A 10407-nucleotide genomic window follows, 5' to 3' on the forward strand; every position below is an offset into this window, starting at 1 on the left:
TTACACGATACAAGCAGATTTATCTAACGTCGGATAAGTATAAACATATAACACTAGCTTAAAGCTATTTTCCGACAAACACGTGTAAATAAGCTCAACGTAAGTAAAACAGCTGTAATAAAATGCATAGATGTTAGAGCACTTTAAAGCAAATAAAGCATCTGGTTCCACAGGCACGGGTCCAGTATATATTTTTTGTTTAATATAATTTTTTTCACACAGATATACTTTATATATGTTAGTCAAAAGAAAAAAAAAATCGATGATAAAAAATCCGGTCATAGTATCATTTACATTGAAAAGGTGAACTATGCGAGCGTAACGCTATGGGAAGCTACTCGGCAAACTTGTGGAACATTTCAAAATCGGAGTTTATACACTTGCAGCCACTACCTGCATGATCGCACCTTTGAAACATTTAAAGCCTTCCATAAATGCTAAACTGACCCCATAGATTGCTTTGAAAAACACAGTACAAGTCTCTACGAGCGAAATATTTCAGTTATCCCCGGTGATTTCATTCCGGATAGCGGACGTGTTCCTGGTTTTTATCACTTCGTTTAGCAGCTGAAATCGCCGGGGATATTTGAAATATTTCGCTCCTAGAGACTTGTTCTGTGTATTTCAAAGCAATTTATGGGGTCAGTTTAGTATTTATGGAAAGCTTAAAATGTGTCGAAGGTGCAATCATGCAGGTAGCGACTGCAAGTGTATAAACTTTTTAGCAATACAGTGTGAACTCGGCCCGAGTTTTATTTTCTAATACATTTAAACGTCGATAATTTTGAGTTGTCCCCTAAATAAAGTATGACAGGGCGCCGCCATATTGTTTATATACAAGAAGCGACGCGACGTCATTTAGCATTACGGTCTATGGAGAAAAATACAAAATTGAACATATCGATATCAAAAAAAAAATTTTTTTGAAAAATGAAAAAAGTGCCTAGAGATATGGATCTGCGCTATATAAAAACATATTTTAGGGCATCATAACGCATATCATAATTTTAAAAATGATGTTAACCAGATAGGTGGGACAGACTTTAGGCCCTAGAATGATCATATTATAGGTTATAACACACTAAATAGTTGTTGTTCTTTATTCTTTATAAAACTGATCTAATTCCAATGACCGCAGCACACATCAGTACCCATTTTAAATGTCTGTAACCTACATTTTCTTGAAGAATATTGTCAGTACTAACTAAAAATCAAAAGAAAAGTGGGGGTCATGTTTGATGCAAGAAAAATAATTTCAGTCAAACACACAAACTGCAAAATCAGCTAAAAAATGAGACCCCAAATTATACTGGTGGTGTATGATCTAAGTTTCCATGAAAAATTTTGTAATGTTGTTATTTTATTATGAAAATGCTACCTACATGTCAAGCATAGATCTGTCATGTGATTTTAGCAAAAAAATTGCAAAGAAAATAAGGAAAATAGCTCTACTGTACAGAGCAAAACAACTGAGGACTATTTGTATCCGCCATTGTGCGACTACCATTTTCTTTCGCGCCATTTTTCTTTCTAGTGTCTGTATGCCTATAAGAAAAACTTTTTTCTCTGACACTGTGCCAGTTTCATTTGAAATGTACAAGAAACCCAAGTGCATGAAAAAATACAAGGTTTTAGCTTGATATCAACAGTTTCCAAGTTTTTACGGCATTTTCAGTACCATAAGACGATTTTGCATATATTGATGTGCAACACAAGCACCGGACGTCGCGCAACCCATTTTAAGCATATTTACCACCCAAGAATACGCAATGGAAGTATAAAGAAATGGGTTTTTTTATACTTTCGACATACGTGATATCAATGGCATAGGGACGATCTGAGCATTGGGGCGGCGGAGGGGGTGGGTTTTGGAGAGGGTGTCCCCCTCCTCTGAACGGGGTCCGGGGTGACCCCTGGGAAATTTTGCATATAGCTAGAGTAAATGGTGCAATCTGGCGACTTCTTAGACTGCTCAGTATCTGTTGAACATACCGTTTTTTTTTTAGTTTTCACCCCTATTTACAGTTTACTATGTTTAAACACTGTAATGGCGGTACGATGTTAGATACGGACAATGTTTCGCCAGGGTAAAACCAGTAATGTCTAAGTAGGGGATCGAGCACAAGACCCTGACTTAAAGGGCCGACTTGGTTCTCCAGGCAACTTTTATCAGTTATCTGCTTACAGCTATAACATGGAAATTTAATGGCCATTACGCCCAGCATGAATTGCAAGAGAGCAATGAATTCGGTCGGTCAGTTTTCGGAATCAGGTGTGTGTTGTTACATGTAGAAATTTTACACCAAGCATGTATGCTGTATAAATATCTCTGAGAGAGTTGAACTCTAAATCTCAATAATATTAACAAAATAAAAAAAAAAAAAAAAAAAAAAAACAAGATAAAAATAAACAAATTTAAACTATTCAGCTCTAACATTATTATGGTATTTGTGTCACACTTTAAAACAAACAAAAAAAAAACATGAAGTAATGCAACTTCTTCTAGCACAAAATAAACTACAATAGTGTAGGTTTATTACTGTTCCCATGTCGTTATCCAGTCACTTGCCTATTTGATTAGACTGAGTATATTATTATTCATTATACATGTATATTGTTACTATCTTTCCATGAAGTAAATCTATACCTTCGCGAATATTTAATATGTAATTTATTGTAAATGTATTTATTGTAAATGCATTTATTGTATATACATGTAAATTTATTGTAAATTACTCATTCCCCATCTGTTTATATATATGCGCAGACATTTACAGTTGTGTAAATAAATTACTATCAGGCATTTTCTTCATTATTTTGGGAATGCCACTTAAACCAGTGGAATAGGGATAATGCTCTTGTATGGCATGTCAAACGTTGCTAAATTATATATGTATGTTATTATTATTGTATGTTTGTTATTGTTATTCAATGTCTTGTCATTCATATTCTAAAAGTCATCATTGTTATTCTATATTTCGTTATTCTTATTGTATCTTTGATATTGTTATTCAATGTCATGTCATTCATATTCTAAGTCTTATCATTGTTATTCTATATGTCGTTATATTTATTGTATGTTCGATATTCTTACGGTAGACGTCATTATTGTTATTCTATATTTCGTTATTCTTATTGTATCTTTGATATTGTTATTCAATGTCGTGTCATTCATATTCTAAGTATTACCATTGTTATTGTATATGTCGTTATTCTTATTGTATGTTCGATATTCTTATGGTAAAAGTCATCATTGTTGTTCAATATCTGACGATTCTATTTACAAAACGTGTCATTCTTATTCTATGTTATGTGATTGTATTTGTATAGCGTCGCTGTGCTATTTATATCGCGGGAAATCGCACATACAATAAGAATATCAAGCTTACAAAAACAATAATGAATATACAACAACAAAATCGTCTTTTCCAATAAGAATATCGAACATACAATAAGAATAACGACATACAGAATAACAATGGTAACACTTAGAATATGAATGATACGATATTGAATAACAATATCAAAGATACAATAAGAATAACGAAATATAGAATAACAATAATGACTTTTACCATAAGAATATTGAACATACAATAAGAATAACGACATATACAATAACAATGGTAAGACTTAGAATATGAATGACACGACATTGAATAACAATATCAAAGATACAATAACAATAACAAAACATAGAATAACAATAATGACTTTTACCATAAGAATATCGAACATACCATAAGAATAACAACATATACAATAACAATAGCAAATTTTAGAATATGAATGACACGACATTGAATAACAATAACAAACATACAATAATAATAACAGACATATATAATTTAGCAACGTTTGACATGCCATACTCCTGTGGGAATATTCCAAAATCTATGTAAAAATATTTGTTTGTGTAAAATATTAATGGATTTCATTTCAGTAACTGTTAAACAGTATAACTGTTCTTTTGATAACCAAAATATATACATAAAATTTATCAAAACTATTTTAAAACAGTAAAGAAAATGCAAAAGGTAACACTCATTCTGGAATCTGGAAAAAAGACATAGTCTTATTTTTTGCACTGAGATTACCTCCTTTTACCGGGAGTAGATTTAATAGGGCTGGGTGTGGGGGAGCCCTAACGATTAACACATTCATAATTGTCTTACATTTATTCAAATAAATTACTATCATCACATTCATCTCAGTCATGCACATAGATAGTAATGTACGGTGTCACTTCAAAGGGGGGACGAAAACACCAATTTGAAATCGCTGAGGGGGACGAAATGACCAAATCGGGGACAAGTTGACTAGGAGACGAGCTGAATGTAAATTTATAATTATTTCACATTTATGTAAATAAATAACTAATATCACATTTTGTTTTGCATGCTCTAGTCGATTTAAAATATTATAGATTTTAGTATGTATGTCATAAAAAACTAATCTCCGATGATGAAACAATGAAAGATATATTTCAAAAAACAAACAAACAAAAATAAAACAACAACAAATAAGTCAAGTACTAAGTAACGGGGGTTCACAGACCCAGCGATTGTACTACAAATGATTCACAGTTATTGAACTGTATATACATGTAAATTATAGAATTACTGGTATATATATCATTGAACATGACATTTAATTGAATATTTTTTCTGTCTCACAAGTGCAATTCCACACTGGAGCATGAACATATTCTCTGAGAGAAACCCAGATGGTCAGTGAGCAACCATGTCCAGCATTATTGCCTTAGAGTGTACTTGGTAATGGCTGATCATTGAAATGAGATAAATATTATGATAAAATGGGCATTAATGTCAGAGAAAACCACAGGACTCTGGAAGCTAATTTATAGCCAAGTCGGCCCTTTAAAGGGGTAATCCAATCTTTATAGCATTTAGTCATTAAATGGCATTATAAAGGTAAAACGCAAGTCACTGTTTTCTTTGAACCATTGAGTGTTCTTTTTACCAAATGATCGATTTGGAATTGCAAAATTGAGAGGCTGATTGGCCTTTTATATTTTTATGTAGAAGCTGTAATACTTGTTAATTTTACTAGATCTGTAAAATCTACAACACGGTGGGGAAACCACGTGACTAAATCGGATAACGTGCACGCAAAAGTGCTAAAAATAGGCCCGCTTCAGGTATGTTTTTTCACTATAACTTTTTTGATACGGAATTGTTTTAAACGAGATAACGTGCATAAACCCCGCAATAAAAAGCTCTTTCAGCGGATATATGTAACTTGATGAAACCCCCTCCCGTTTTTACGTAATCCTTGCCCAACCGATTCGAAAGATGCAAAATATTTTGGTAACGAACACGTCTGTTCACAAGTTACGCATCTAGGACATATTCTGCAGAGAATTTTCGCTGGAATGTAGGTTTAGAATAAAGCTTGTCATTGTCCAAAGTCCTGTACCAAATTTTTAACATGACTATTCATGAATATTGAAGATATCGTAAGACAAAGGGTGCGGTAACGTACACGTTGCGGTTTTCAGGAGGTAACGTACACGTCATTTTCCCCAGAGGGTAACGTACACGTCAAAGACTATTTATCACGCATGTAGAACATCTTTGTTTTTAAATGACTGAATTGTAAACATTTTGATATTGTTAAAAAAGATGCAGATGTTGGGAATAGGCTGTTTTTCTTTCGATAGGCTATTATATACAGAAATGCTACAGTGAAAATGAGCAGCAGTTGGAATTTTATGGTCTAAACGTGTATGTTATTTTGACAAGTAGACATTGTTAGCAGTTTCCATTTTAAATGTCAACTTGTTTTCTTTCCAAATATCAAAAGTCGATTAGGTTTCTGGGAATAAACCATATAGTTTTGTCTGTCAGCGGTGTTTAATCAAATCCATGTGTTCAAATCTTTTTGATGACCCGTTGAACTGTAAACATTTTTTGGTATTGTTAAAAGATGCTGGAATTAGTATAAATTCCGACCGATAACTCGAACGAATAACATGTTTGATAACCATGATTTTCTTCATTAAAACATTTCAATACAGAAAATCTTTTTGTATAATATGACAGCATGCACTTTATTTGTATCATTGACAACATTTTTCAGTTCAGTTATGCATGGGACCATAACAGTCAACCAATAATATAAACACGTTGTCGTTTAAACTATCGTGCGGGAGTAATATGTTATTCTTTCTGGAGGTTAGTGACATATCATTTTGCTGGTCAACTAGATATTCATTTAGACCTCCTTACTGAAACAACATACCAGTATTGACCTAAATTTAGCATATCTAAAGACTATAGCCATTCCATGATTGATTAAGTTATAAATGCTGACATATTCTGATAATATAGATCTATAAATGCGTCAATTACATTCAAAGCTTTAAAATAACAGACTCGGTTAAGTCACAAAATCAAATATCTTATATGTTTTGATAATGATTTCATTTTTTTCCTAATTTATTGTACATGTATAAACATTAAAGAGATTATAATTAACTATTAAACTAAACTAAGCTTTATTGGATTGCGATTTTATAAAAATGTGAATATTTTTAAACAAGTACAGATAACTTAGGCAGTTTTTGTGTCGCCTGCTACAAAGTAGCTGCGACATATAGGTATCACTTTTCCGTCGTCTATCTGTCTGTCCGTCTGCCGACTGATAGGCGTCCGTCACGCTTCTTGTCCGGAGCATAACTCAAGAAGTATTAATGGTGCTAATTTGTTACTTCACACAATGATAGAACACAATGGGAGGATGTGTAGTATCGAATGACCATGACTGTAGGTAGTCCCATTTTTCAGTTATGAAAATCCATACAATAAATTTAATACAGTTGAGTACTGATTTCATAAATATCAAATGGATAATTTGACCTGTCGAGGAAACACAAAGTTACCTTCTTCTCAAGGCCACTCATATCAACCACGCATGTGTACAGTATTTTAACATTATAGTACCAGATCATCATTGGCATAAGTATTCATGTATCTTTAAGCCTTTGATGATATGTTGGAACTTTTTAAAAGTGTTTAATGTTATGGAATACAGTACATGGGCGTACCCTAATATTAGGAGCCTGGCCAAAGTTGTTGTGAAATGCTGACGGACTGGAAAGCCCGCCATCGAATAAAGATTCCTTTGAAATTTAGATTTAAAGGAAGCCTTTACTTTTCACGTTTTATTTTACTCTTGAACAATGTTACCACATACATTTATGATCCGTCTCCGTTGTCAAGTGCTTAAGGTCGCTTATCTCAAGTCGTTGTAACCTCTTACTGATAGACGGTCATGAATTCGAGCCCCTCGCTAACGATATGCAGCCTGACCGGGACTCAAATCCGGGGCCTTTTGCTTATAAGGCAAAAGCTCTACCGACTGAGCTTACGAGCCACTTACACATTTCCCCAACATTAGTAATTAGATTCGATCTAGCGCATACACCCCTGCAACCATAATTTCAGGACTCCAACGCTAAGGATAAATCATAACATTACAAGCGCTGTAAGACTTTCCATGCAATGTTGCCACGTTCAAACGTTATGTGGGAAAGTTGACAGTTGCTTATACAGAATGGGAGTCTAGTACTTGCTGTGGCATCATTTTAGTCGATTCTTGATAGAAAAAAAACTTAAAGTGTATAGGTTTCTTTAATAATTTATAATTTTAGATCGATTGTAGAGTAAAATTCATACACATTATATCGTCCACTCTCCATGACTGTTTCCTTGAGTTCTGCCAGTACTCGCGAGGAACGAATGCATTGTGATGGTAGCAGTCAAATACTGCGGACGTAATTCGAACCCGCGGCCTCCGGGCTACAAGTCCAACGCTCTACCCATACATTATGATCTTAGATTTAGACTGATAAATTAAAAACAGATTTTGATGAATTGAATATATCCGAACTTACCGATGTCTGGTTAGATGGGCTTTGAAGAGTAGTTTTTCCCACAACCGTGTAAGGACACGCTCCACTGTGTCTCTTCTCGTGCTCTTTAAATTACTTTTTCTCCGAAAAGACTTTCTGCACTCCTGGCACATTTATTCATTCTCCATGCTATAAATAGATAATAATTATGATAGTTTTAATGCTGTTACCCTCGGTGCAACAATGATAACTATGTGCGTATTAAATGTTAATACTTATTTTTGTTTGTCTTTGATTTACGTCCTCTTTCAAACGTCATAATCATATGGTGCGGACAACTAAACTAACCATCGTTACTGGAAAGAACAAGTACTAGGCTTCCATCCCCCGTAAACAACTGTCAACATTTTCACTCAAAGATACATGGTCGGTTGCGCATATGATATATTTAGAGCAAAATGATTTCAAAATTTTATCATTTTACCTTTTTATGTATAGATATACAAGAAACGTTTAAAGAGCAGTAAACGTATAATTATTTCCAAGTTAGGGTGAGGAATGACGCTGCTCATTTTCACTGTAGCATTTTTGTGTATATACTAACCTATCGAAAGAAAAACAGCCTATTTCCAACATCTGCATCTTTTTTTAACAATATCAAACTGTTTACAGTTCAATCATTTAAAGACAAATATGTTCTACATGCATGATAAATAGTCTTTGACGTGTACGTTATCCTCTGGGGAAAATGACGTGAACGTTACCTCCTGAAAACCGCAACGTGTACATTACCGCACCCTTTGTCTTACGATATCTTCAATATTCATGAATAGTCATGTTAAATATTTGGTACAGGACTTTGGACAATGACAAGCTTTATTCTAAACCTAATTCCAGCGAAAATTCTCTGCAGAATTATAAATATGTCCTAGATGCGTAACTTGTGAACAGACGTGTTCGTTACCAAAATATTTTGCATCTTTCGAATCGGTTGGGCAAGGATTACGTAAAAACGGGAGGGGTTTTCATCAAGTTACATATATCCGCTGAAAGAGCTTTTTATTGCGGGGTTTATGCACGTTATCTCGTTTAAAACAAATGCGGATCAAAAAAGTTATAGTGAAAAAACATACCTGAAGCGGGCCTATTTTTAGCACTTTTGCGTGCACGTTATCCGATTTAGTCACGTGGTTTCCCCACCGTGTACAAGGATTTTTCTACATTTTATGCGTTGAATTTAATCATTATGATTGGTGCCTTTGATTTTCAAACAATATGTTTAAGTGTCAAAAATATTAGCTGGAAAGTCGCCATATGACCTATCATGTGTCGGTGCGACGTTAAATAATAAAAAAAAAAAACAAAAAAAAAACAATAGAATTATTAACAGCTCAACTGTGTTACCACATGGTTGTTATTCTACTCAAAATTGCACCCATTTCAAATAATAGTTTTCTTTTTTGTTACATTCAGTGTAGGGAGTAACAAGTTAAGACATGATTGTCATATTATTGCATTATCTTTGAACCTACACAAAAAAGATAAAAACATGACCCACACATATAATGCTCGAACAGTCATGATAGGAATTATGGGATCAATGTGGGACCCTTCTGGATAACATATTTTTGAGACCCAAAAATGTATTAAAATTCGTGGAAAACATTTACAAAGCGATAATTTATACTAGAAACAACACTTATAAGCTAAACTTCCATTCACTGGTATATCACATCGCTGAAACATTGTATCTGGGTCCAATATGGGCAGATGGAAAATAAGTTTCTTAGAGACCAAATAAAATGTATTAACATTCAAAGAAAACATACAAACATAAATTCCTTTACTAGTGGCAACACTTTTAAGATTAAAATAAATACATTGGTATATTTCATCACTGAGACATTATATATAGCTCCCATATGGGTCCTTTTTGGGTAAATACGTGCAATATGGGACCCAGATGGGACCTTTCTAGCAAACATGCTTTTGTTGTTTTTGAGGCCAAATAAATACACCAACATTCAAAGAAAACTTTTATATTATTGACAACACCTATAAGCTTAAAATAAATGAAATGGTATATCACATCACTAAGACATTATATATGGGTTTCATATGGGTTCTATGTGGTCAAATACTTACAATATGGGTCCTATATACCCCATATAAGCTTGTGTACTAGGCGAATGATTCACTGTATACGCTTGAGTACTATTTCATTCATGTCGTAAAACATTAATACAATGTAGGGGTTAAATGATGATGATATATATTGTCCCTTTAATTGTCCCTGCATGAACTGTCATAACGCACCTGCATGCTACCGAAATAAAAGTATGAAATACTAGTATACATACATGTTATTTTAACTCGAGTGTTTACAAGCAAATCAGAACTGTTAAATGTACTGTGACCACAAAGTCTGCAAAACATATAATATTTAGCATCACTAAGCATGATGGAAAATATCATTATTGCTAAAAAAAAGAGCATTTGTGGTCGTAACTTTTGGTAAAACGTAATATTGA

Source organism: Mercenaria mercenaria, unplaced genomic scaffold (genome assembly GCF_021730395.1).
Source record: "Mercenaria mercenaria strain notata unplaced genomic scaffold, MADL_Memer_1 contig_152, whole genome shotgun sequence".
Taxonomy (NCBI): domain Eukaryota; kingdom Metazoa; phylum Mollusca; class Bivalvia; order Venerida; family Veneridae; genus Mercenaria; species Mercenaria mercenaria.